The following is a 25958-nucleotide window of genomic DNA, read 5'->3' as shown; positions in this document are numbered from 1 at the left end:
ACCTCCCACTCACTGGGCTGGGGATTCCTGTCCATGCCCTGCTATTTCCCCCACCTGCCCCTTGCCTAGCTCACCCCTTTTCTTCTAAGACTTAGCTTAGAAATCTCCTCCTCAGAGAGGCCCTTTTACCTCCTCTTGCCATGTGGCTTAGGCCCCCCACTGGGGGCTCCTGTCCCCCTTGTGCGTGGCCTGGTCTCTGCAGTTCTAGATCATAAATGCTTGTGGGACACAACCACCTCCCTAGCAGACCAGGGGCTTCTTGAAAGAAGGGGCTGCACTGAGGGTGCCGTGGGTCCTGGGCTGCACCAGCAGGAGCTCAGGAAACGGGGGAGGGAATGGAGGTCGGTCTTCACTGCCTCCAGGCCCCACCGTGTGAGGGGGGAGTTTCCGTGATGCACGTCAGTCCCCAAAGCGCACTTCCGAGGCCACCATATCCAGGGCTGACATGGTGGGGGCAGGGTGCTCACCCTGGACCAGAGCTTAAAGTCTACCGATGAACCTAAGCTGTGTGGCTTAGATGGCTGTCTGGTTCTGGAGAAGGCACGTTTCACGAAGATTTTATTTCTTCAGGGGAAATCACTTTGAAGCAAACACTGGAAAGTTATAGTTTGGAGAAGCAGGTATATCTACTCAGACCACAGCCATCCAAGCAGGAGCCCGACAAGGAGCCATAGGAAACGGCTCTTTCGCAGACAGATCTGTGCTGGGCCTTAGTTAAATCTGGGAAACACACACAACCTCTGCCTGGGAGCAGCGGGACCTTACGGCTTTGCCGGGTGCTCTAATCCTGCTTGGGGCAGGGCCCCTCACTCCGGTGTGAGCAATGAAGCTCACTGTCAAGGATGGTGGTTGGTGAGGCCAGAGGGCTGTCCACAGTGTCCCCATCTCCCCGACGTCCTGCTGGGGAGCCCCAGACCCAGCCAGTGCCTTCACCACCTCCCTCACACCCAGCCCAAGTCCTGTCTCTGAAGGCCAGGCCCTGGGTGGGGGGTGTCCCAACCCTGATCGCCTTGACTCTGGGGTCAGCTGCTTCGGGGACCCTGTGAACTCAGGCCAGGCCACTGGGCTGGGGCCTTGAGACCAATTTTATAATGACAGTGGCTGAAATTGGAGGACTTGCTGCAAGTGTGCTGACCCTCAGTGCACTCAATCTCCTTTAACCCCACAGCAGAGCTGTGTTACCTCTGTGGCCCAGTGCTCAGAGAGGCTGGCGGCTGTCCAGAGTCCTCCCACGCCTGCCATCTGACGTACTCATTTGTTCTTTCTTTAAAATTCCAGCAATTCCATTTGAATTTAACCTGGAGTCGGGGCAACAGCCCACTTGCTCTCCCACACAGGCTGATGGGTTGGGCCGCTCTCGGCACACGGTGGGTACACGTACAGGCACACGTCACTGTGTGGAGCCGCTGGCTTCAGACTGGCCAGAGTGAGAGCTACAGGAGAGGACAGAGCTGCCTGGACCAACTGGGTCCAGAAGAAGAGCTGCAGGTCCTGTCCTCGGGGGGAGGGAAGGTGAGATGGGGTCTCCCAAGCCTCCCCAGCTGCCAGCAGACCCTGTGATCTGCACCAAGGTGCTGATGGTAGGGGTCCCAACATCACAGGGCAGGCCCCCTCTCAAGTCTCCCTTTGCACTTTCCCCCTCATCTCTGTGGTCTGAGGTCACCAGCCCAGCCAATACCATTTTCACCTGAGCACCTGCCCCCGCCTCCCTCCACTGTCCTCCTGTCTCAGTCTCAAGCCACAAGCCCTAAACCCACAGTCTGAACGGTGGTCAGAACGAGCTTCCTAAACAATCTAGTGGTAGCCTCCCTTTGGGGGTCCCATTGTCTTGGGGGACAAAATCCAGTCTCCCAGTCTCTGTCTAGGGGCCCTTTGTGCTCCTGCCCCCACCATCCTCTTTCCTCGCCCAGCCCCCACTCTGGGCTTCTCCAGCAGGAAGGGCCTCCAGCACCTCAGGTGTGCACTGCTGTGTGACCTCCAGGTGCGCACTGCTGTGTGACCTCCAGGCCTTTGCACCTGCTGGGCTCTCTGCCTGAAATTCCTCTCCTGCCTTGTCTATCAGCCCCTTACCCTTCAGGGCCCAGCTGAGATGCCACCTCCTGGGAGGTGGGGGGGATTCCTTGACCCACTCAAGGCTGCCTGTGACCTTTCAAACCCTCTCCACATTGTGCTGTCATCCTGCCAGGAACTGGAGCTGGTCAGTATCCGGGTCCCACCAAAGAGCCGAGAACTCCATCAGGACCCATGTCTGTTGCATGGCTGAGCCCAGGGCACGGCCCCGCGTCTTCGTGGAGGGAGAGAACAAATGAAAAAAACGCCTGAGTGAGGAATGAACAGGCCCTGCTGCCTCAAGGGTGAGAGGCTGGGAAGGTGGAGTGGGTGGGGTTGTCTACCCTGGAGGAGCACTGTCAATCCGCGTCAGGAGTCAGGCTTGGCTGAGCCCTGGCTATGAAGACAATTCTGGAGAAAGGATTTGGGAGGAGAGAGTCTGTTCTGTTCACATCTTGCTGCCCTCCAAGCAGAACTGGTCCGTGTTCCACAGGGTGGCCATAGCTCCGTATAGGTCAGACGTCTCACTTCATAAGAGGCCTCCTGAGAGAAATTCCCAAACCTTCTGTTCTCCTGTGTGGCTCGTCCCCACCACTGGCCGATCAGGGTTGGGATCTGCTATTAGCTGAGACAGGGCTACTGGGGGTCCCGCTTCAGCTGCCCTGTGTCCTCCTCACTCCTGCTGTGGCCCCAGAAACCCTTCTGGGCAAGTTCACTCCCCAGCCCTGCCTGCAGTGGCAGTAGGTGGCCAGGCCTGATCTTTCTGCCTCCCCTAGGCTGGTCATAGGAATGTTTTTGGTCCCTACTCAGGCATCGATGGGTTTGAGGTGGCTGTTAGCCCAGGGGACCAATAGGCAGTGGTGGCACCATGACAGTCCTCTAGGATGTGGCAGATCCGAGCATCCCAGCCCTTCCTGCTGGCCATCTTAGCCCTTCGTGGCTATCCTGGGTCCCCTTGTCCAGAGCACCTCATCTGCCTCCTCTCCTGTAGGGCCCTGGACAGGAGCCTCCAGGTGCTGCCTGCCTGCCCTGCTCCTGCCTGCAGTCCCTGCATCTACACACAGAAGCTGCTGACGCAGTTGACACAAAAGGGATTGCCACCAATGGAGCCGATTTCTAAAGCTCTGTGGTTAATTATTTTGTCTCAGCGAAATGAAAGGAGGGTAAACAAACAACAACACATTAATTAATCTAATCTGCACTTTCCCCATGAAAGAGGAGAGCGAGAGTTAAAACATTGGAGGCTGGCAACTTCTCAGAGAACCCTAGAGTCCTCGGGGGGTGGCGGGGCAGGATGGAGGCACACAGCTGCCCAGCCCGCACCCCGTCTGGGCCCCTTCTCTTGCCTGCGCCCCCTTGGCCTGGTGGGACATTGTGGGTGGCCCGGCCCAGGCTCTGTCTCTGGGTGAGAAACGCCTTCTCCTCCATGCCCCCATTCTCTGCTTCCATGTCCTGGGGCTGGCACCTTTTCCAAGCAGAGTCCACCATGGGCATCTCTGATGGGGCTGACAGTCCCTCAATTGAAGGCTATGTGTGCTGAGCTGTCGCCACTCAACCCCCTAGGCTGGATTGCTCTTTCAGTTTCCTATTTTAAAGCTGACAATCACCCCTGAGTTTAGCCCCTTTGCAAATCCTGGTGTGGCTTCCAGGGTTACTTAGGATGCCCTCTGTCCCAATACCATGGTCTGAGAGCTAGGCTGGAGTCCCAGACGCCCTCAGATCCTCACGGTCCCTCCTGAGCCCTGTGGTCAGTGTGGGGGGCCACACAGTGCCCCAAGGGAGGGCTCCTGGGAGTCAAACTCTCTGTCCTAGAACTAGAGACCCCAGACACGCACCCTCACCCCCAGCTGCATTGCTCAATGCTCAGCTTGGACTCAGGGGTCAGGCTGACCTGAATGAAATCCTAGCACTGGAGTCAGGCAGCAAGAGCCTCTGTCTCGTCATCTATGACACGGGGGTAGCAATACCTGCCTCCCAGGGCTATCATGAGGATTAAAGGGGGCCAGGAGCCGGCCCAGTGGCGCAGCGGTTAAGTTTGCATGTTCCACTTCGGCGGCCCGGGGTTTGCTGGTTCGGATCCTGGGCACAGACGTACTCACTGCTCATCAAGCCATACTGAGGCCGCGTCCCACATAGAAGAACTAGAAGGACCTACAACTATGTACTGGGGGCTTTGGGGAGGAAAAAAAAAGAAGAAAAGAGAAGATTGGCAACAGATGTTAGCTCAGGGTCAATCTTCCTTAAAAAAACAAAGGTGATGGGGCGCCAGGCCAATAACATGGCCCGTAGGGATGTTTTCCTCCCTACCTTGTAGGTCCTCCCTGACCCCTGAGGTTGACCGCTATGTGCCCTGTTGGCTCTCCCTGGCCTGCAGATGCAACAGATTTTGAAGATGGAACAAGCTGTGCCCTGTTCTGGGACAGCCTGAGCCCACCCACTAAACTTCCAGGTTCCTGACTGACCTGCAGTGCCTTCAGATCCTCAGACATGCTGTCCATACTGTTTAGGCTGCTGGCCTTCACTAACTTGTTCCTCTCTCTGCAGCAAGGACTGGACTGGGCCTGACTGTGACAAGGAGATGGGGCTGTGGAGCCAGGATGGACAGAGGGAGCAGAGAACTTCACAGGTAGACCCAGGTGGGAGGGGAACTTTCCCAGGGAGGTTTGGGAGCCCAGATGACCCTAAGTCCAGACAGGAGAGGAAGAGGTGGTGGGTCAGGTCCTGGGCAGCACTGGGGAGGTCACAGGGCTGGCCATTCCTGGGCAGGTGTGGGACATTGCAGCAAGTAGCTCCATACCACACCTGCTCCTGTGGGTTACTGATGATCTGTGCTGACCTGTCAACACCAAGACACCTAGTTGCTAACCTGTGACCTGCAAGCCACCACAGCATGGGAAGGGGAGACTCAGATTGCTCAGAGGCCTGAGCTAAACCAAATTCCCTCTCCTACACACTATCCTGAGGGCTCGGGGCCAGCTGATGTGCCATCCCCCTGGGAGGGCATCTTCAGGAATAGCGCCTGGCCAGGCCTGGTCCTATTTGGGTGTTGAAGGTGGGGGGAGGGGTGGGTAGGTCCCCAAAAGCCTTTGTGGCAAGCTGCAGCAGACAGGACCTCTGCTACTGGATGCCAAATAACACTGGCACCAGGACAGCCATCCCACTTCCCATCTCCCTGGGAAATGGACCTGACATGCGAGCTGGTCACAAGACATGCTGCACAGAGGCTCAAAGGGTCCTAGGTGGGTGCTGACTTTGAATTTGAATTACTCTTGCAGCAGGATAGTGAGCAAGCCAGACCAGTTTTGCTAGCCGAGGCAAGCCCGGGCCCCTCTGAGAAAGCCCGCACCATCTTGAGGGATCTCTAAGCCTTGGGGGAACTTCTGCGAACTTGATGAGGGTCAGGAGTTGCCCTATTTTGGGGCTAGGATGGAACCTGTCCCTTCTTCATGACGCTTCCATCTGGTCCTCATGCCTGCAGAGCCCTCTCTTCCCAGCAGCAGGGGTGGGAGTCCTGGAGCAGAGGGACCTCCTCCCATCTTCTTGGTGTCCACAGGCTCATGTCTAAACAGGAGCTGGGCCAAGCCCCAGGTTTCTTCAGGAAGGGCCAAGAGGATTACTCCAATCCAATTACCCGAATGTGCTTGCATCCGCTGGCAACACCGAGATTGGGCCGGCCCATTTCTGCCTGGATGCCTGCTTGGGAGGGGTTGCCATGGCAACATGAGCTCTGAGCTGCTGAAACTTGGAGTCAATTCGTCGCTGGCAGGACAGAAAGAAAGACTGAAGAGGATGCCTTTCTGAGTGATGCGGGTCAGACAAACCCAGGCTAATCCCTGAAAGCCACAGAACTGGGTTCTGGAGTCTGAGGTCTGGCATGAACGTGTGCTGTAGTGGCGATGCCCACTGACACAGGTGTGCCAGGTAAATGCCTATTACCCTTCTAGATCCAAAGCACCTGCCTCCTTCCCCTGAAGCCCTCCCCAATCTCCCCTCCCTGCCCTGCACAGCCCTTCACCAACTGTCCCTCTAATCAGGCATGTGTCTGTTTGCACATCAGGACCCCCCTACCAGCCTGGAAATTCCTGATAGTCTTGGGCACCAAAACAGGCCCAAGTCCTCACCTGCTCCACCTCTCTGGCTGTGGCAGACATGCTTGTGTCTGCCCTGCTCCAACCCAAGGGGAAGGCAGTGAGCCACACTAGGTCAATTGGCACCACAGCTCCCTGATCCCAAGGTGAATGGTCATATGACCCAAGCTCTCCCTGGAGCTCTTACTGGATCCCTCAGGAAAGAGGTCTGCATTTTCTCCGAGATGGAAGCACTGAGAGTCTGAAGCTTCCGGAGCCTTCCTTGAGAGTGAATCTAATTCAGAGGAAAACAGATGTTAGGACTGGAAGGAGAGAGGCCAAGTCCTGGTGACATCTGTGAGCTCCAATTTCCCTGTGTCTGAAGCCAACACAACCCCCAGACTTTCTAACTAACGAGTGAGCAAATCACCCTTTTCTTTGCTCTAGTCACTGTGAGTTGGGTTTCTGTCACTTGCCACCTCAGGGATCCTGTCTAAAATATACCAGCTACAAGATCTTTCTAAAACTCAATTCTTGTCAGTTCCTCTCCTGCGCAAACCTCCTGTGGCACCCCCTGGCCTGCTCACTGGGCAAACGGGGGGCCTCCCTCCTGAATCCTCGAAGGCCCTGGGTGATCTGGTGCCTATGATTTGTGCCCAGTGAGCATTCCTCAGAAGACAGCAGTGCAGATGTTACAAGCACAGTCTCTGATGTCAGACGTGCTGGGTTCAGGAGCCGTAGTTTCCTCCTCTGTTAAGCACACATAACAACAATGTCTCAGTGTAGTTGGAGACGAAACATGGGCAGCACTTAGCGCAGTGCCTGCCACATCTCTGGTGATATTATTTTTATTACTACTACTACTGTTAATTTCCTTGCTGCAAAGGCCCTCGAGATACAGCTAGAGCCTTCAAAATTTCCTCCTTGATAGGTTGGTTGCTTGACCAAGAGGGTGCCCTGCTTTCCCAAACGAGGGGCAAGGATGGTGTGGGGGACATCAGCCTCCATCTCCTGGCAGGCAGGACTGTCTGTTGCGGGCTGCCCGAGTCACAGGCCTCTGCACAAGCCAGGTGCAGGTAAAGGGGCCATAAAATTTTCACATAGAAACTTTCCAAGGGAGCTATTAATGCATCATGTGGTTTCTGAGAATAGGAACAGGCTGCAAGCAGCTCTGTGGCCCTCCTTCAATCAGCCAGCCTCGGCATTTCCACGTCAGAGCTCAGAAAGCCCAGAGGAAGCCGAGTCTTGCGTGACTGGAAAGCAAATCTCAAGTCAGGTTGGAGGTGATTGTGCCAGGGGTGCCTGAACCAACCTAATGTTTAGAATAGCAGTACCGGCCGGCCCGGTGGCTTAGTGGTTAAGTGCGTGCGCTCGGCTGCTGGCGGCCCGGGTTTGGATCCCAGGCGCGCACCGACACACCACTTCTCCGGCCATGCTGAGGCCGTGTCCCACATACAGCAACTAGAAGGATGTGTAACTATGACATACAACTATCTACTGGGGCTTTGGGGGAAAAAATAAATAAATAAATAAAATTATAGAATAGCAGTACCCCTGGGTCCAGGACCTTGTGCTGCAGTGACACAAGAGCATGGGCTCCATCAGAGGAGGGGGCTGAGTTTGAAGATCTGGCCACCCTACCCTCCACTGCCTGCCATTCCAGAATCATCTATTGCTGATGGAAAAGGGAGCCATTAAGGAGAAGGCTGGATGGTGGCTGGCCCGTAAATCCACACCTGAGCCATCCTGAGCGGCACCTTCTCTCATTCCCACCATCCCTTGTATTATGCTCAAGAACCTGCCTGCAGCCAGATCTCCCTGCCTAGTCTGCTGGAAGCTGAAGCCCACAGGGCTCCTGCCAGTCCTGTGCTCCCGTGGAGGCTGAGCCCGGGATCAGGAGACACTAGGGGGTGAGGGCTTCCTCCATGATGAAAAGCAGGTCTGAGATCACTCTGTTCACAGGGTCTTCTCCCTATGGGCTTTGACAGGGCAGCTGCAGGGCAGGACTGGACAGGCAGTTGTGACTACTATAAAGGAGGCTTCAACATCCTCAAGCGAGGCCCAAATCAGGAGGCTACATGCCAACAGCTGAGCATCCAGGTGGGCATGGGCCTCCTACCTCAAGTGCTCTGAGCCTGCCCAGGTGCTGAGGTCTGTGCCTGAGTTGGGTGTTGCAAATAGCCGTAAGCAGGAGATGCTAGAACTCCCCAGCAGGTCATATCACCTGTCTCAGGTGAGCTCTGTGGGGTCTACTGTGTGACGGGCTGAGTGCTACCCCCAGCATATTCCCAGCTGGCCAGAGCCACCTCTGCTCTCAGGAGAGAACCTCCTCAGGGATAGAGAACAAGAGGAATCTTGCTTCTCTCATGCTCTGCGGTTGAGGCTTCTGTCCCAGCAAAGTCCCTGCTTCCCTGACACAAGGGCTGATGTTAATGGTTTATGAGCTGAACAAGGCTTGGAACATACTTTGCTTAAGAAGAAATGATAACATACTTTCTGTGGGAGTAGAACTTTAAATACAAGTCCACACAAATGGTAGGATTTATGCAGACCCAGTGCTCAGCTGCATTTCAAGTACTGCCTTTCCTCCTGGAATGGATTGGCCGACTGAGCAGTGTGCAGGCATTTCAAGGCACCAGAGAACACAGATGAAGATGACAAACCTTCCTAAAACAGAACAGACTTGCTAAAATTCTTCTGAAGGGAATCATTTCACATTCAGCCTAAAGTTTTCTACGCAAAAAACATTTAACAAACTGAGTCCTAGAGGAGAATTTATGCAGAGATTAAAAAGCCAGTCAGGGCCAGCCCCATGGCTTAGTGGTTAAGTGCGCGCGCGCTCTGCTGCTGGTGGCCCAGGTTCGGATCCCGGGTGCGCACTGACACACCGCTTCTCTGGCCATGCTGAGGCCGCGTCCCACATGCAGCAACTAGAAGGATGTGCAGCTATGACATACAACTATCTAGTGGGGCTTTGGGGGAAAAAAATAAATAAATTAAAATAAAAAAATAAAAAAAATAAAGCCAGTCAGTGCAAATGTGTAAATAAAATCAGACGTCAGCATCTCACCAACCCTCCCTGCTGCCCTGGGCAGCTGGGCCTGAGGGCCGGATTTCTGGACCAAGGCCTCCCCCTGAGAAAGGATGCCCCAGCTCAGGCTGAACCACGGGCTGCTTGCTTGGGGAGGCCTCCGACTTGCCTGTGGGGCTGCCCCTCACTTGCCTGTGAGGGCTGTGAAGGGGCTGCTCCAGAATCTATAACTGGGAAGGGATGGGGGCTGTTAGAGTCTGTTGCCTGGGGGGTGGGACTTAGAGCTTCATTTGCATAAGACTATGAATTAGTCATTTGTCCGCTGGCGCAGCAAAGACCAGCGGGGAAGAGATCATGGCTGACGGGTGCGTGCCACGGCTGATGAGGGCCAGGGGCAGGGGCAGGGCAGCAACTGTTAAGCTGGGAGGCTGAGGGCGCTCGGCATCCATTGCCTATGAGTCAGATGCAGCACTGTGACTGCTCGGGGGTATTTCACAGCAAGGGCCCTGGGAAATTTCTGGGGGCAGAGCCTTTGCTTTCTAGGTGTGTATATTTGAGTGTGGGGGTATCCTCCTAGAGTTCCTAGAACAGGAAAGTGGTGGGTGGTGTGTGGAGCAAGCAGTGAGCAAGGGAGGGAGGTAAGGTAGAGAGTCAGAGAGAGCTGAGAGTAGGCATAAGGGAGGAGGAGTCACTCAGGAAGTTCTACCTGCCAGGCCACGCCCTCGAGGACCACAATGACCCCCAGATCCTAGACGGCAGCCCTGGAGGAGACGCTGGGGGGAGGAGCAGCTGTGGAAAATGGGCCTGAGAGCAGGATCAGATGCATTCACTTACAGTTTATCCCTAGTTTGATTTGTTTAACTTAAATGCTTAGAATGTCCGGTTAGCATCCACCTACACCATGCAGACCAAGCTAGCCTGGAGTAATCCTTCCGCTCAGAGCAGTGAGAGCCTAGTGCGTCCTCGCTGGGTCTGTCCTGCACTCTGGGAGGGCTGAGTGACCCTCTGGCTGGCTGGGGGTCTGGGCAGCCACCCAGCTTGAGGCTACCTGCACCACCCCCACTGCTAGACAGAAGGTGGACAGGGCGTCTCACCAGGCTTTCTGGTAAAGTTTTGGGAAGAAAATTTCCAGAACAGAGGTCAGTAGCAATGAGAAAAGAGTCTGTGCAGTTTCAACTAGATTTGCTTTAAGAAATAAGCCCGGGCCGGCCCCGTGGCTTAGCAGTTGAGTGAGAGCGCTCCGCTACTGGCAGCCTGGGTTCGGGTGCCCAGCGCACACCGACGGACTGCTTCTCCGGCCGTGCTGGGGCCGCGTCCCACATACGGCAACTGGAGGAGTGTGCAACTATGATGTGCGGCTATCTACTGGGGCTTTGGGGAAAAAAAGGAGGAGGATTGGCAATGGATGTTGGCTCAGGGCAGGTCTTCCTCAGTAAAAAGAGGAGGATAGGCATGGATGTTGGCTCAGGGCTGATCTTCCTCAAAAAAAAAAAAAAAAGAAATAGGCCCAAAGGGAGGTTGAGGCTGCTTTTTTCTTTTAAAGATTTTATTTATTTATTTTTCCCCTCAAAGCCCCAGTAGATAGTTGTATGTCATAGCTGCACATCCCTCTAGTTGCTGTATGTGGGATGCGGCCTCAGCATGGCCTGAGAAGCGGTGCGTTGGGGCGCGCCCGGGGTCCGAACCCGGCCGCCAGCAGCGGAGCACGCGCATTTAACCGCTAAGCGACGGGGCCGGACCAAGGCTGCTTGATCCTCATCTGTCCGTCAGCTCTCTGCCCCTTGGTCCCGGGCCACTGTCCTTATTACCTTCCGGCCCTTGGGACTACTCCTTCTCGGAGCCCTTTGTTGTCCCCTCCTCCCCTGCCTACCCCTTGGGAGCTGGACCTTCCCCTGCCTCTTCTCTCTTCTCTTAGTTGATCCCTCGAGGGTCACCTGTTCCTAGGTGACAGCCCAGGTGTCTCCTGATCTCTGACCCTATGAATTTGATTGACAGCTCTCCATCTTCCCCTAAAAGTTCATCATTCCTCTTCCTCCAGTTCCCCAACACCAGCTGTCTCCCGAGTAGTCCCCTGGCCCTGAGCTTCCTCCATACCCTGCCTCCTCGCACCAGCCCACGGTTCTGCCTCCCTAACCCCTTGTAACCATTCCCACAGCCATGCCCAGTTCAGGCCTCACCCTCTCTCACCTGGACACTGCAATAGCCACCACCTGGTCTCCCTGCAGCTGGCTTCCCTTCCTCTGATCCACATGGCAGCTGGTGGCATCTTTCTAAACTATACATTGGACCACATTGCTCCCCTGTTAAACTCTTCAGTGGCGCCTGCTGACCCCAGGCCGATGCATCTGGCAGGCAAGGGCAGGCTAGGCCCAGCAGCCTGATTGCTCTACATCCCCTACTTCTGGAGTCCCAGGGGCCCCTGACCTGCGCAGTTCCCCACCACACCCTTCTAGACCTCCACACCTTTGCTGGGGCTGTTCCCTCGAAGCCCTCATCTGAATGAAGGAGTGAGGCCTCAGCAGAGGGGCTCAGGGTTCAGAAGTCACAACGATGGTCTCTTCACCAACCCCAGCCAGTTCCCTACTCTATGGCCCCAGGGATAACTAAAGACCTGAGGCCTGGCTCAAACAGGCCATTTCTCTCTGACAGCTGGTAGTGTCTGTGCATTTATTGCATGCTTGCAGTCTGCACACCAGAAAGGTGACCAGCCCCTCACACCTTCAGATCTACCCAGCTAGAAACAGAACGGAGAAAGGAGGCTCCAGCAATGTGGCCAATTTCATCCCTCCAAACAAAAGGAGGGAGTGCCTTATGTGTGTGGCCCTACGGGGTGTCTCTGCAGGACCAGGGACCCTGCCCACATGGCTGACACTAGCAGCCCTGGAGCTCTGTGGGTGGAGGGTGAGGTGCTCACCCCCTACTTCAGCTTCTAGTCCTGGGGAATGGGGGTCTGTTTTCTATCTCTGAGGCCTGTGTCACCTTGCAGGCACTCAGTATTTTATCCCATCACCTGACCCTAGCTGTGTGTTGGGCACATAGTAGGCAGATAATAGGAACCTGATGACTGACTGGCAAGTGTCAGCCCTGCCCCCTGCAGACCTGGAGTAGAGCCAGAGTGACTTCAGCAATCCAGCTCATCTGGGGCCACCTGTGGCCTGCTCAGGACCTCAAAGTCATTCCCTCCCTACCTTCCATTCTCTCAGGTGAGGTGGGGGCACAGCTACCAGCCAGTCCATGGCAAAGACATGAGGGAGACTAGAAATGAGCATCAGAAAGGCAGAACTAATAGATCCACCTCTCTGGGATGTCTGGGCAGATGTTGCACAGCACACATTTCACAGAATGTGCTCTTCACACTGATGGTGCATCTACACTGTACAACCACCCCAAGTGGGTACTGTTGGCCCCATTGACAGATGAGAAAACTGAGACGCAGAGAAGTAAATGGCAGTCCCGATAGGTGCAGCCAGGTCACCTGACTCCAATTTCCCTTTCCTCACTACCTTTCTCACCAAGGCTGAATACAAATGATATGCAAACATATTCAAAATATGTAAATGAGCACTGTCCAGAACCAAGCCCCCCTACCTCCAGAACAAGTTTCCAGAGGAAGGATAACAAAGTCCTCACACTGTCCCCCTTGTCCTGCTGCCTCAATTCCCACAAAACAAGATCCTCACCCCTTTTTCCCAGTCCCCTGAAGGTTATATTTGTCACCCACCCCCACCGAGCCCTTAGTGAAGATCCCAATAACCTTCTTCTCTCCCTGTGGATTGCCGGCCTCATCCACCTCCTCTTCTGTTCTTCCATCCATCATCATCACCTTGGACCCCCAGATCTCTCTACCCCAGCCTGGTGACTTCCCCATCAACTCTGAAAACATTTAATTTGCCAATATTTGGGAGGGAGCAGGTTCATATAATGGTCTTGCTGTCCTGGCTCCAGGACTGAAGTTCCCGACTGTCAGGGGGTCACTGTGTTGCTAGTTTCTGCTTTTATTCTTGAGAATGGCCCAGTAGTTTGAATTATTTCTCTGGGACCTATTCAAGAGTAGAATTACAAGGTAAACTTTAAAGCTTCTGATACACATTGCCAAACTGCTTTCCACAAAAGTTGTTTGAGAATGCCTGTTTCATAGCCTCATTACCAGCTCTGGGTTTTAGCATTAAATTTATTTATTTTTATTTTACTTATTTATTTATTTTTTTTTTGTGAGGAAGATCAGCCCTGAGCTAACATCCATGCTAATCCTCCTCTTTTTGCTGAGGAAGACCGGCCATGAGCTAACATCTATTGCCAATCCTCCTCGTTTTTTTTTCTCCCCAAAGCCCCAGTAGATAGTTGTATGTCATAGTTGCACATCCTTCTAGTTGCTGTACGTGGGACGCAGCCTCAGCATGGCCAGGGAAGCAGTGCGTAGGTGCGCGCCCGGGATCCGAATCCAGGCCGCCAGTAGCGGAGCACGTGCACTTAACCACTAAGCCACGGGGCGGCCCTAAATTTTTTTTTTTTTTTTTATAGTTTAGTGGATAATGATGTCTGTTTACATTTTCCAGGATATTTAAATTGTATTCTGGGGCTGGCCCAGAGGTGTAGTGGTTAAGTTTGCTGGTTCTGCTTCTGCACCCCGGGCTTCCCGGGTTCGGATCCTGGGCGTGGACCTACTCACCGCCTATCAAGCCATGCTGAGGCAGTGTCCCACATAGAAGAGCCATAGCTCTACAACTATGATATACAACTAGGTATTGGGGCTTTGAGGAGAAAAAAGAAAGAGGAAGATTGGCAACAGATGTTAGCACAGGGCCAATCTTCCTCAAAAAGAAAAAATAAATAAAAATAAATTGTATTCCTTCCCTTTTGTGATGTGCTGCCTCAATCCTTCCCCTACATATTGAAGGAGTTTGTATTTTTCCCATAGATTTGGGTGTGTCAGACATACGCCCTCCCTTGGCATTGTACTCCACACGAGGGTAGGTTCAGAATAGGACCAAACTGCCTGCCCCAGATTGCTTACCCCAGACGTGTGTTTCAAACTCTTTAACACAGCAGCAGAACCTTATCTTAAACAATCTCACACAGCACCTCTTTATACAAAACATTAATACGTAGCCTGTGACGGGAGGCCTGGAACACCACCTTCTCCCCTGGTTCCAGGAGCCCCTGTCTTACCTGAGGGGCCGCTGGGACCTTCTTGTCCTTCCGCCTGCAGAGGGAGCGTCACTGCGGAGTCAAGGACCTGAAAGGAGACGAGCAGTTCACAGAGGTGCCCGGAACTCAGCCCATAGCCACTCAGCAGCCCAGTACAGGTGAGCCAGGTACAAAGACCAAGGGGCCCCACCTGCTCCGGAGGCACCGCCACACCCTGCAGGTCGCCAAGGAGAGGGTGTGGGCCCGGCTGTCCCAGCGGAGAAAGTGCAGCCGGAGGGCGTGGGGGCGGAGGTTTATGAGACAGACCTGGATAGGCCCGGGAGGTAGGAGGGTTGACAAGTGGGTAGGACTCCGCGGACGGGTGGGATGAGACCTCCACGTGGCCAGCCGGACCCGGGCCAGGGCGGGGATGTGCGGGGTGAGGGGCGGGGAGAGGCGAATTCAGAGCTGCAGCCGCGGGGCCTGGGCTTGATCTGATAGGCAAAGGTAGAACAATCGGAGCTCTCCCCAGGAGCTTCATGTAATCTCAGCCTCGCAAAGATAACTGGGGGTGGGGGAGAGTTCAGCCCAGGCCCGGGGTGAGGGACAGTGGCTACCGGGACGTGAGTGGGGTAAGGGAGGAAGCCGCGTTGAGAGGAAGAACTAGAGGGATTTAGCAGCAGATGAGGTGGAAGGTAGACAGGCCGGCGAAGGGGAGGCTCAGCCGGGACACTTTGTGAACCCATGGGGGTCTTCGGAGGGAACAGGTGGGAGGGCACTCGTGTGAGCGGAGGCCTTTGGACACGACACCACCGGCTCGCCGCATCCCTCACAGACCCAGTCGGAGGACCCGCTGCACCAGACTCTCGCGCCGCAGAGGGATTCTGAGGCGGGGGTCCCGCTCTCTGGCCCCGCCCCGCCCGTCTAGCCCCGCCCCAGGCCTCAGGTCCTGGCCCCACCCCCGATTTGTGGTCCCGGCCTCGACACTCTGGCCCGGCCCACTGATTCCCAGCCCCACACAGCTCTCTGACCTCGCCCCCTGGCCTCAAGTGCGGTCCTGGCTCCTTAGTCCAGCCCCAGGCTCTTCCTTGGCTCCTGACCCCATCCCCTGGACTCAGGCCCAGGAAGTTCAGCCCCTTTCGGAGTTCCTTGGCTCTCCACCTTTTCAAGCCAGTTCTGCTGCCCAGCCCAAAATACTCTTACCACCTCCACATCCCAGAGGCAACCGTTAATCCCCAGGGCCCCTCTGGATCAGCCCCCATCTTTTATATACATTTATTTTGCGAATCCCACAAACTGTTTCAGAAGAATCTGTAATTTGAATCCCAATCCCTCTGTGCCCAAGCCAAAGATGTTGCAGAAGGGCTGGCGGGAGTATTTCCTCACGTGGCAAACGGTTGGCTCTCCTCATTAGGAATCTACCTTGAGGGGCTGGCCCTGTGGCTTGGTGGTTAAGTGCGCGCGCTGTGATGCTGGTGGCCCGGGTTCGGATCCCGGGTGCGCATCGAGGCACCACTTCTCCGTTCATCCTGAGGCCGGGTCCCACATACAGCAACTAGAAGGATGTGCAGCTGCAACACACAACTATCCACTGGGGCTTTGGGGGGAAAAATAAAATAAATAAAATCTTTAAAAAAAAAAAAAAAAAGGAATCTACCTTGAAAAACTCCAGTGAGGCCTGAGTTCTAATCCTGGATCTGTCATCCATCAGCTGAAGGGTCTTGGGTAAGTCATTTAACCTCTGAGCCTCAGATGCTCCCTCCCCTGTAACACTGGGGGTCACAGGACCAAGCGAGCATGGGAACTTGATGCTGCCAGATCAGGGTGGGAAGAAGGAAGACAGAGCCCCTAGGTCCTCGCTCTACACGAGGTGACCTCTGTGCCCCTAGGGGCCCTTATTTCCATGTGGACACCCTGGCTTGTTTCCTCTGAGTAAAGCACCTGGCAGGCACCCCTCTCCACCCAAAGCCTGGGGAGTCCAGCCTGCTGGGAGGACAGAGGGTGACCTGCTGTCCTGGCCTCCAGGGGAGGTCCTGTCCCCTGTACCTGGGATGCCTGCCTCCTCACCCTCAGTAGGCTGATGATCTGCATGAGTGCCTATCCCTCATCCTCTTGCTGGGCTAACCTGACCCTAGACCACAGGCTGGCAAGTATCTGGAAGTGGACACGAAGGAGGCAGGCCTCTCTTGAGGCATCCAGCCTGTGGGACTCTCAGCCCCCACCACCCTCTCTAGAAGTGAGTGAGGAGGAGCTCACTCCCGTCTCTCAATGAGAAGTTTGTCAAGGAGGGTCTTTGTTCTCAGGCGTTCCCAAACTGTCCCCCACCAGCTGCACAGCCTCTCTCCCCTACCAAGCTCTTCTGAAAAATCTTGTGTGTCTTTTCAAAATAGAATTAAATGACAAGAACTGACTATTTAGGGAGGGGTTCCTGAGGGGAAATGGAATCTCTTCAACCTTGAAATTACAGCACCTTTTCTTTTCTCAAAAGAAAAGAAAAACATGTCAGATCATTGATATTCTGAGCCAGACCTTGTTTTGAAGTATGCTCTCCTCTGTCCTTTCACAAACTACAGCCCTTCTCCTTCTTTGAAAATAAGATCACATCAAGTCAGGGATTAGAAATGGGAAAACTTCAATCAGAGCCTCCCTCTGCCAGTACACACCTCAGTACACTCCAAGGCCTGCAGAATCAGCTCCCACTACAGCCCAGCATCATCATTCAAAACGCACCCGGTAAGAAATGGTGAAACAGAAGGACCTTTCATCCCCGAGTGAGCAAGCAAGGCCTGCAGCGCTGCTCTCCTAGTTCCGGAAGCTGGTGGTGCCTGGGCTGAGTGAAGTTGGAGCCTCTTGCTTAAATAGGCAGTGGGAGTGGGGCAGGGCGAGCCTAGGGGACGGGCATGGAAAGTGGGCTGTTTACCCAGCACAGCAAGACAGTGTCTTTAGAGCCAGCAGTGGTCCTAAGCACGCGCCTGCCTGCTTGTCCAGCAGGAGCCTCAAGCCCACAGGCCCCTAGACCACAGACCAGCACCTGGGGTGACCCTTGATGGACGTGCAGCTCCAAGTGAGACTACGTCCCTGGACGCACAGAGCTTGGTCCAGCTTCCCGGATACCTCTATGTCTCCTGAGACACAGCCTATGCAGCAGAACCAGCTGTGGAGTTGGGCAGATCTGCTCCCCAGATCAGTAAGTAGTGGCCTCAGGCAGAGCATCTCTCCAAGCCTCAGTTTCTTGAAATGAAGATAATAATACCAACTTCACAGGTCCAGAAATATTGTTTGCCAAGGGCCTGGCACCAAGGAGGTTGGTTTATTTATCCACATGGTGATGCTGGGGCCAGATACCTTCAACAAGATTCAAGCCCAGAAAGGTTTGGTAACATATGCAAAGTCACATAGTTCTCTGCTGAGTGTGCTGGTCAGACTTCATGCAGACCTGAGACCAGGTTGTGTTGGCAGAAGCCCCTTGAGGTGAGGGTGCAGAGCAGCTGCTGGCCTTGGGGAAAGGTCTTGACTGAACTGTGGTGAAGGAGTTACCCCTAGACCCCCAACACCAAGGGAAGGGAAGAGGCATGGCTGGACAGGCATGCTTAGATGGCCTGTCTGTGTGTTTGGTTGAGACCTTAGAGGGGTGCAGAAGTACCCCAGAGTAACTGCTATCAATGGCTGGTGAGAGGAGCTGCCCCCACTCCCCAAATTCATATGTTGAAGCCCTAATCCCCCCTGTGGCTATATTTGGAGATGGGGCCTCTAAGGAAGTAATTAAGGTTAAATGAGGTCATAAGGGTGGGGCCCTGATCAGAGAGCTCCCACTGCCTTGCATATGCATTGCAGGAAGGCCCTGTGAGGACTGCATGGCCAGGAAGAGAGATCTCACCAGAAACCAAATCAGCCAGAATCTTGATCTCGGACTTCTAGCCTCCAGAACCGTGAGAAAATAAATTTCTTTTGTTTAAGCCGTCCAGTCTCTGATATTTTGTTATGGCAGCCCCAGCAAACTAATACAAATGGATGGTATCAAGGGGTGGCCAGAGAGCATGGAAAAGGACCAGGAATGAATTCAGAGGTTTCTAGTTCAGGCAACAGTATGGGCACTGAAGTCGCTCACTGGCCAGGGGTGGGGTGGGTAAAGGCAGGGTTGTGGTGTGGAGGGATATTTGCATGTCTGTGACCACGTGGCAGTGGGATATTCAGACCCAGAACTCAGAGAAGAGGTCTGGGCTGGAGCAGGATTTGGGAATTATTAGAGTGTAGGTGAAGTCTTAGGAGTGGTTACATTTTGTCAGGTCATTTATTCTTTCTTTTTCAATTGGTCTATTCTAATTCCAAAGTCTTGTTATATCAGCTTTTGTCTTTTATATTTTTGTAAAAAGTCATTCTCCTTTGCTTTTAAAAAGTATAATTGTGCACAAATTCTCCCCTATTTTTAAATGACTTTGTTTCCTTCTACTTGTACAGAGCAAGTCTTCTTTAGGAGCATAACTGATACGCGATTAGAATACACACATGTGGTTAGAATTGCACATTTTTTCCTGAAGTTCTTCTTGTCTTTACTATTTGTGATGTCATTTCTTTTGTCATTCTTATCCAGTTTCAGAAGAACATATCTTCCTTCACTTCAGCTTGCCAGATAATTTATCATTCAAAATTTTAACTAGCAAATGCTTATTTCTTTCCCTTAGAGTTAAATTTAAAAGTCACAATATATGGGGGCCAGCTCAGTGGTGTAGTGGTTAAGTTCTCACACTCTGCTTCAGCAGCTCCGGGTTTGCAGGTTCGGACACCGGGGGCAGATCTACTCACCGCTCATCAAGCCAAGCTGTGGTGGCTGAGCTGTTTTTACATCTCTGGAAACTTTTCTTGTTTTTTTTTTTGTGAGGAAGATCAGCCCTGAGCTAACATCCATGCCAATTCTCCTCTTTTTTTTTTTTTTTTTTTGCTGAGGAAGACTGGCCCTGGGCTAACATCTGTGCCCGTCTTCCTTCACTTTATATGGGACGCCGGCACAGCATGGCCTGACCAGCAGTGCATTGGTGCCTGCCTGGGATCCGAACCTGGGCCGCCAGCAGCGGAGCACGCGCACTTAACCACTATGCCATGGGCCCGGCCCCTGTCATTTATTTCTTTCAAAGTAATTACCTAATTCATCTTGTTTGTTCCTGAGGCCTTTCAGATTCTGTCATTTAAAAAACAAATGATTTTGCATTTATTGAGGGCCTACTGTGTGCAGACACTGCTGTTCATTATTTAGCACTTGTGGCGGCCTGCTTCCCTTCTGAGTTTAGTGCAGCAGAATTCTGCAGTTAGAGCTGCTTTGAAGGAGGTTCTGATTAAGATTTATTCTCTCTTGTTCCAAAAAAGATTTAAGGTGACTTAAATTGTGTTCTATGTATAATATAATGAGGCCTTTTTTTTTAAAGCAGTAAGGGAATTAGGGCTAAGGGAAAAGAAAGGGAGACAAGACAAGAAGCAACCACTCAGAGAGGAAGATAAAGTGAGTGAGGGGAGGGCCTCTTTATTCTGATGGTGGCCTCAGGTGGGCACAGAGGGGATATGTCTTATGACTGAGGCCTGTCCTATTGATTTTTGTTGATGGTGTTGACCCCTTGTTTTAACTTCTTACTTGAATGGCTGCAGCACAGAAGAGGCCCCCATGATGTGACTCACTCAGCAAGCCCTCTGGGTGGGAAGCACTTTTTTTTCCCCAGTTGGGATGGAATTGAAAAGAAACAGAGGCAAGATACACTCATGACAGTGTGGGCCGGCTGGACGGCACCTGCTGCACGTAAACAGTGGAACATTTGCCTCCTGCTCATCTTCCAAAAGTCAGTATTGATTGAGCAACTAATTAGCTGTGTTTTTCCTGTGCTCTGAATCAGATAGTTTCTTTGCTTGGGGTGGCGAGTGTAAACTGGGTGAGAGGAAAGCTTCTCGGGGGCTCTCTGTTCCCATAGAACTCCAGAGTGGCCTCACTTCACACCTCTCAGGAAACAGTTTTCCAAGTGACAGATTGATTGGTGTATGGGTGGTTACCAAAAAAGAATCTATTTCATTAGCTGTTTGTCTTGCAAAGTGAAATGGTTTTTTAAAACTTTATCAAAATGTCATCATCCCAGGGTTTAAGAACGTGCCTCTGGCTTTGAGGGAAGATCCACAGATCCCACAGGTAAAGAGCTGTCACGTCAGGGTCTCACTAGAGCTTGAGCATTGAGCTTGGCCATGGCTGCCCAGCCTGAGACTCTCTTGGGGGGGGGGGCACCCAGGGGCAGCTGGGCACCAAAGGGATGTTGCCAAGCCTCAACCTTGTACCTGAACTTTTTTTTTTTAAAACACGTCTAGGGAGATAAAAATCTAGAGATTCATACACATGTGAGACCGTGTATTGGTAACTTTGCTTTTCTGTTTGCAGAGGAAATAGAAAACATGCCACTTCCTCATTTTTTTAGATGAAAAACAAGGAAATATATTAAACAATTAAAAAGTATTTAGTTTCCTAGTGGTGGCAGTTAAATAAGAGAGAAAGACAGAGGGAGACTGAAAGCAGTGGCGAGAAGGCAGGGGGCAGAGTCCTGTCCCCTGGGCCCCTCAGCTCTGTGCCTGGCCTGAGCTGACCAGCCCCACCCTCCCTGCTCCAGCTACAGAGCTGCCAGCCTCGGAGAGCCGAGCTCCCAACAGTCAGTTGGGCAGAGGCCCTGTCCTTGGCCCCTCCCTCACCCTCAACCTATCCTGTTCAGAGTCAAGGCCAATCACTCCTACCTCAGCAGTCTGTTTCCAGTCCCTGCTTTCCTGTCCATCACCTCCCCTTAGGCCTCCTCATTTCTTGCCATGGTTGCACAACGATTAGCCTTGCATTTAGGCCCCTCTGTCATGCTCCGTGTCCAAGCGTGTGATCCCCACTATAAGCCACTCTGAGTTCATTCTGCCCTTGTCCAGCATCTCCAGATCTCCCTCCACACACAGAACAAATCCCTCTACCTGGCCTGGCTTGGGGCCCTTGGTGATGCAGCCCTGCCCTCCTCAGCCTTATTTCTGCCTTTCCCTCCCTCCCAATGCTTCGTTCTGATGGCCCCAACCTCTAGCTTTCATCTTTCCTGGAACATGCCATGCTCTTTCACGCCCCCATGCCTTTGCACATGCTGTCCCCTGTGTCTGGAACACCTTCCCCGGTCCATCCACCTGGCACCTATCCTCTAAGACTCAGCTCTATAGCTGTCAACCCCATCCCCTCAATCACACACCCACAGGGCTTTGTACTGGCAGCCTAGAGCTCCCATGAGCACCGAGTGCAGAGTCTAGTCCCTGAGAGGCACTCAGGGAACCTTGGTTGAATTAATAAAATGGTTTGTAGCCAGGCCAGAATGTCAGGCACCAAAAGGTTCAATTTCTTCTGTACATACCAGGTGGCACAGCAGGAGTTATGCCTGTGTTATGCCAATTGGGACTGCTCCCAATTGTTTGAACTAGTGCATCAATTAGGCTGCCTTGTATAAAGAGTAATATGCAAAAATGTAGCCTTAAAGGTTAAAAGACTTGTGTGAACTCACATGCGTGCAGTGGTAGAACCTACAGATTGCTGAGATCATCATCACCATCATCATCAACATTTTGGGGGCACCCGCTGTGTGCCGGGCACTGTGCTAAGAGTGTTACATGCACATCCTCTTGTTTAATCCTCTAAACAGCCTGGGGAGGTTAGGTATTATAGTTCCCATACTCAGAGAGGAAAACTGAGGCTTGGGGAGGTTAAGTGACTTGTCTGGAGTCACACAGCTAGAGAGTGGCAGAGCCTAGACTCTGTGGTTGACTCTATGGCCTCGCAGGGCTCCCTGATGCTCACGAGGCACCCACAGGCAGGGGAGGAACACCTCAGTGGTCTGGGAAGGCTTGTAGCCACCTCCTCCCCTCTTTGCTGCTACCACCCTCTGTCCCAGAGGGATTTGAGGTGGATGCTGCTGCTATTTGTCCTTAACACCTGAGTGTGAATTGGTCCACAGACTGTTGTCTTGGATGTCTCTCTGGGCAGAGAGCTGGTGAGGCTTGGAAGGTATGAACCAGCAGGAGCCAGGTAGAGTACTGTTGGGGGGGCAGGGGAGACAGTGGGGGACACCCTGGTCAAGCGCCATTGTCTCTCACAGGGGTCCTTCAGCCTTGTCCCCACTGTCCATTCTCCACACAGAAACCAGAGTGATCTTTCTTCATGAGCACCCTCCCAGCTTAAAACACTTTCATTGCCCCCAGGATAAAATCCATGCCCTGAGCATCATCCTCTCCTGTTTCACTCTTGGCCAATCTTATCCTCCTCTGCTTGTGCCTCCAGAGCCCTCCTCCTGTGTCTTCCCGTGGTCCCTTGTCTCTCTCAGGACAGGCCTTTCCTCGTGCTGTCCCCTCACGCTGGAACCCGCCGTCTTGCCTGGCTGGCTGCTCCTCACCTTCAGGTCTCAGCTGAAAAGTCTCTTTTTCAGGTAAGCCTTCCTGATCTCCCCTTGTGTTCAGTATTAGGGCCTCCTGCATGGAGTTACCCATTGCTCTGAAGCGGAACAAAATATGCCACCTCAAAATATGCCATTTTGGCATATTGATTATTTTGAATTAAAGTTATTTAAGAAACAGCTGGTGCTGGGGCTGGCCCCGTGGCTTAGCAGTTAAGTGTGCGTGCTCCGCTACTGGTGGCCCAGGTTCGGATCCTGGGTGCGCACCGATGCACCGCTTCTCCGGCCATGCTGAGGCCGCGTCCCACATACAGCAACTAGAAGGATGTGCAGCTATGACATACAACTATCTACTGGAGCTTTGGGGGAAAAAAAAGGAGGAGGATTGGCAATAGATGTTAGCTCGGAGCTGGTCTTCCTCAGCAAAAAAGAGGAGGATTAGCATGGATGTTAGCTCAGGGCTGATCTTTCTCAAAAACAAACAAACCAAAAAAGAAACAGGTGGGGCAAGAAGGACACTCTGACCCTCCTTTGTCCCCCTGAAAGCAGAAAATAAATCTCTCATGTGAAAGGTACCTTTCTTGTACCAGGAGGGTAGAAGGCGTCCTTGTCACCAGAGATAGGGAATTCAAGGCCGAGAAGGCTGTAAAAACTAACCTTGTTACTTCCTCCCTAATTTACTATCCCACCCCCAAAATTGTCTTGTTAATTCTTCACAAAGTTTTTTTTTTTTTTAATTCCGTGAGGAAGTTTGGCCCTGAGCTAACATCTGTGCCAATCTTGCTCCATTTTGTATGTGGGACACCGCCACAGCATGGTTTGACGAGCCGTGTGCAGATCCGGGCCTAGGATCCAAACCCGCCAACCCTGGGCCACTGAAGTGGAGCATGTGAACTTAACCACTACACCACTGGGCCGGCCCACACACAGTTATTGTTTCTTGTCTAAAAGGTATAAAAGCTGCCTGCTTTGGTCACTTCTTTGAGTCTCATATTTTTATGGGCTCCCATAAGTATGAAATTAAATTTGTTTTTCTCCTATTAATCTGTCTATGTCAATTTAATTATTAGACCAGCTGAAGAACCTAGAAAGGAAGAAGGAAAAATTTTCCTTCCCTCTGGCTCCCAGCCCTGCCTCAGGTGAGCTCTGGAGGGGCTGAGACTGGGGGTCATATGTCAAACAGTCCTGGCCACCTACATACAGACAACACTATGGAGAAAACAGCTAGGGGGAGGAATATGCCCCAAATGCGACCCTCCAAAAGGAGAGGCCGAATCTGGTTCTGGGATGTTGGGGCCTCATAGTGGGAGGAGGACTGTCGAAGAGGCAGGCCGGCGCCTGGAACGTGCCAGGGCTGTGGACACATGGACCCCGTGCTGAAGCCGTAACTGTGGATGCCTGCTCTCAAGGAGGGCAGGTGGAGGAAAAAAGGGGGTCAAGGAGAGAACATCGGGACGCATCCCAGTTTGGGCTTGGTGAGGAGAGAGGAGCCAAAAAGAGCACTTGGGAGAAGGCGGAAGAATGCAGAAAAGGTGGCTAAAATATAGCACTGTTTTTATTTAGTTCTCAGATAATCTTACTTTTTTTCTTTTTCACTTAGAATAGCTGGAAAAGGAGGGCCCTACGTGGCAGTCCCTGCAATGAGAAAACCGTGTGTCAAAGCTGTTGCCGAATCCCTTGCTCTATTTTTACCTTCCTGACACTACTTCTTTGAGCCTGAGGAGGGATCCTGGCCTGAGGTGGCCTGAGCCGGCGTCTCCGAGGCAGATGTGGCCAGCCTTCACCTTGTTCTCCAGAAACCACCAAAAAGCCGGTTATTCATGTCTCTTGACCAGAAATAAATGCATTAGACAAATGTTCTCAGGCAATCTTGAGGGATGTGAACATAAAATTACCCCATAAATTACTTTTGTTTCCTTTCCTCAGCTCAAAGTTGGCTTTTTTGTTTGCATTAGTTACATTAAAATTGGACAGTAATTAATGTTCTTAAAGTAGAATGTCCATATTCCTAAGTTTAGAAGGAAAAACCACCTAGGAATGAAAAAATGTGGACATATGTGAAATGCCATTCCATTAGCCACAGAATCCTTTATGAGCCTCAGTAGGGAGCGCCCGTCAAGTGGGATTTGTGGCAGAACACACCAAGGCAGACCGTGTCTGCGGTTCCCTTTCTCTCTGTTCCCGGCTCCAGGTCAAGGAAGCCTTTGACACCCGTAGCCAGAAGCTCTGGGGCTTTGCCAACCTCTAATTACATTTCTTTTTTTAAATATTGATAAACAGTTCCTCTGTTGCTTCAAATGTCTTTAAACACTGAACCTGTAGCTGTTGGCTCTGAACAAGGAGAGCAGAGTCTCTAGGCTTCCTTAGGCCCACAGAGCCTCTCCCTGCACCTCGGGGCTCTTGGACTTGCATTCAAACACTGAAGGAAGAAAACTGTCCCTTTGGGCGAGGGTGTGTGTGTGGGAGTCACTTCAGGATTCAAAATCAGGCCTGGCTAGGCTCCAGAGTCAGGCCCTGCTCTCCCCAGATGGGGACTTCTGGCCTCTCCTACTACCTGGGCTCCTACTCTGGGATCAGGGTGGAGGTGTGGGACTGAGGCAGGAGGGGCCACCATCCAACTCCCACTGCCCTGTCGCCTGATGCCCCACTGCACATCCAGTCACCACTTTGCTTCACTGGTGAATGCCAGTCCCTGGTTCCAAAGGCTTCGGATGTAAAAAGGACAACACTAGTGTCCCCCCCACCAACATGTCTGCTACCTGGGATGGAGGGGAGTGGGACTGGAAGGGACCCCCTTCAAGTCTCATGGAGTCTAGAAGAGCTAAGTCCATCCATCCCATCATGGGGACACCCACACAGAAGGACCCTCTAGGCCCAGGCTCCCCCAGAGGCAGCTGACTGCAGTGTGTGGGGAGGGCAGTGGTCCCCATTCCTCCTGGATGACTCAGAGCCCAGTCAGCTGCTTCTTGCCCAGACTGCCAGGTTCCCTGTCCTCACTGATTAGAAGACTTGGCCAGCAGCCAGGTAACAACGTCACTTCTGTAGCGACCGTGTCCAGAGAGGAGTGCCTTGTTACAAATGAGGCATGTCAGTGACGTCCATGGTACCCTGAAGCCCTTGGCTCCACGAAGCCGAGGCCAAGTTCCTGACGTCATCACACCTCCCCACTCTACACCACAGCAGGGCAGCAACTATTGTCACCACAGTTTTACAGATGAGGAAACTGAGGCCCAGAGAGGTAAAGTATGCTGCTCA

General features: G+C 52.7%; 1 protein-coding gene and 1 long non-coding RNA gene across 9 annotated transcripts in view; one reads left to right on the top strand and one right to left on the bottom strand.

Moving 5' to 3' along the window:
• SMPD3 (sphingomyelin phosphodiesterase 3) overlaps positions 1-25958 on the bottom strand; it is an 88736-nt gene that overhangs the window by 16211 nt on the left and 46567 nt on the right. Inside the window, exons 1-2 of one of the 4 annotated variants that reach the window (XM_087420060.1) lie at positions 17005-17035; positions 14317-14383 (exon numbers count right to left, since the gene is read on the bottom strand). The gene's annotated coding sequence lies outside the window, so the exon portion shown is untranslated. Of the gene's footprint in view, positions 1-14316; positions 14384-14485; positions 15102-17004; positions 17036-25958 lie in introns of those variants that run through there. The other 3 variants (XM_004431766.3, XM_087420061.1, XM_087420062.1) reach the window with 3 other exon arrangements.
• LOC147913112 (uncharacterized) lies at positions 14295-24622 on the top strand. Of its 5 annotated transcripts, XR_015549153.1 has the most exons (9): positions 14295-14453; positions 16848-17007; positions 17263-17461; positions 18109-18203; positions 20391-20440; positions 22592-22736; positions 23517-23654; positions 23774-23842; positions 24304-24622. It is a non-coding gene; the product is annotated as an uncharacterized LOC147913112 (long non-coding RNA). The 5 variants fall into 5 exon arrangements; XR_015549155.1 differs by lacking the exon at positions 23517-23654 and having other exon boundaries at positions 17266-17461; XR_015549156.1 differs by lacking the exon at positions 23517-23654 and having other exon boundaries at positions 24309-24622.

Source organism: Ceratotherium simum, chromosome 30 (assembly GCF_057802395.1).
Source record: "Ceratotherium simum simum isolate JZ-2026a chromosome 30, ASM5780239v1, whole genome shotgun sequence".
Lineage (NCBI taxonomy): Eukaryota > Metazoa > Chordata > Mammalia > Perissodactyla > Rhinocerotidae > Ceratotherium > Ceratotherium simum.
The sequence above is the reverse complement of the archived record's forward strand: the minus strand, read 5'-3'. Positions and strand labels throughout refer to the sequence as shown.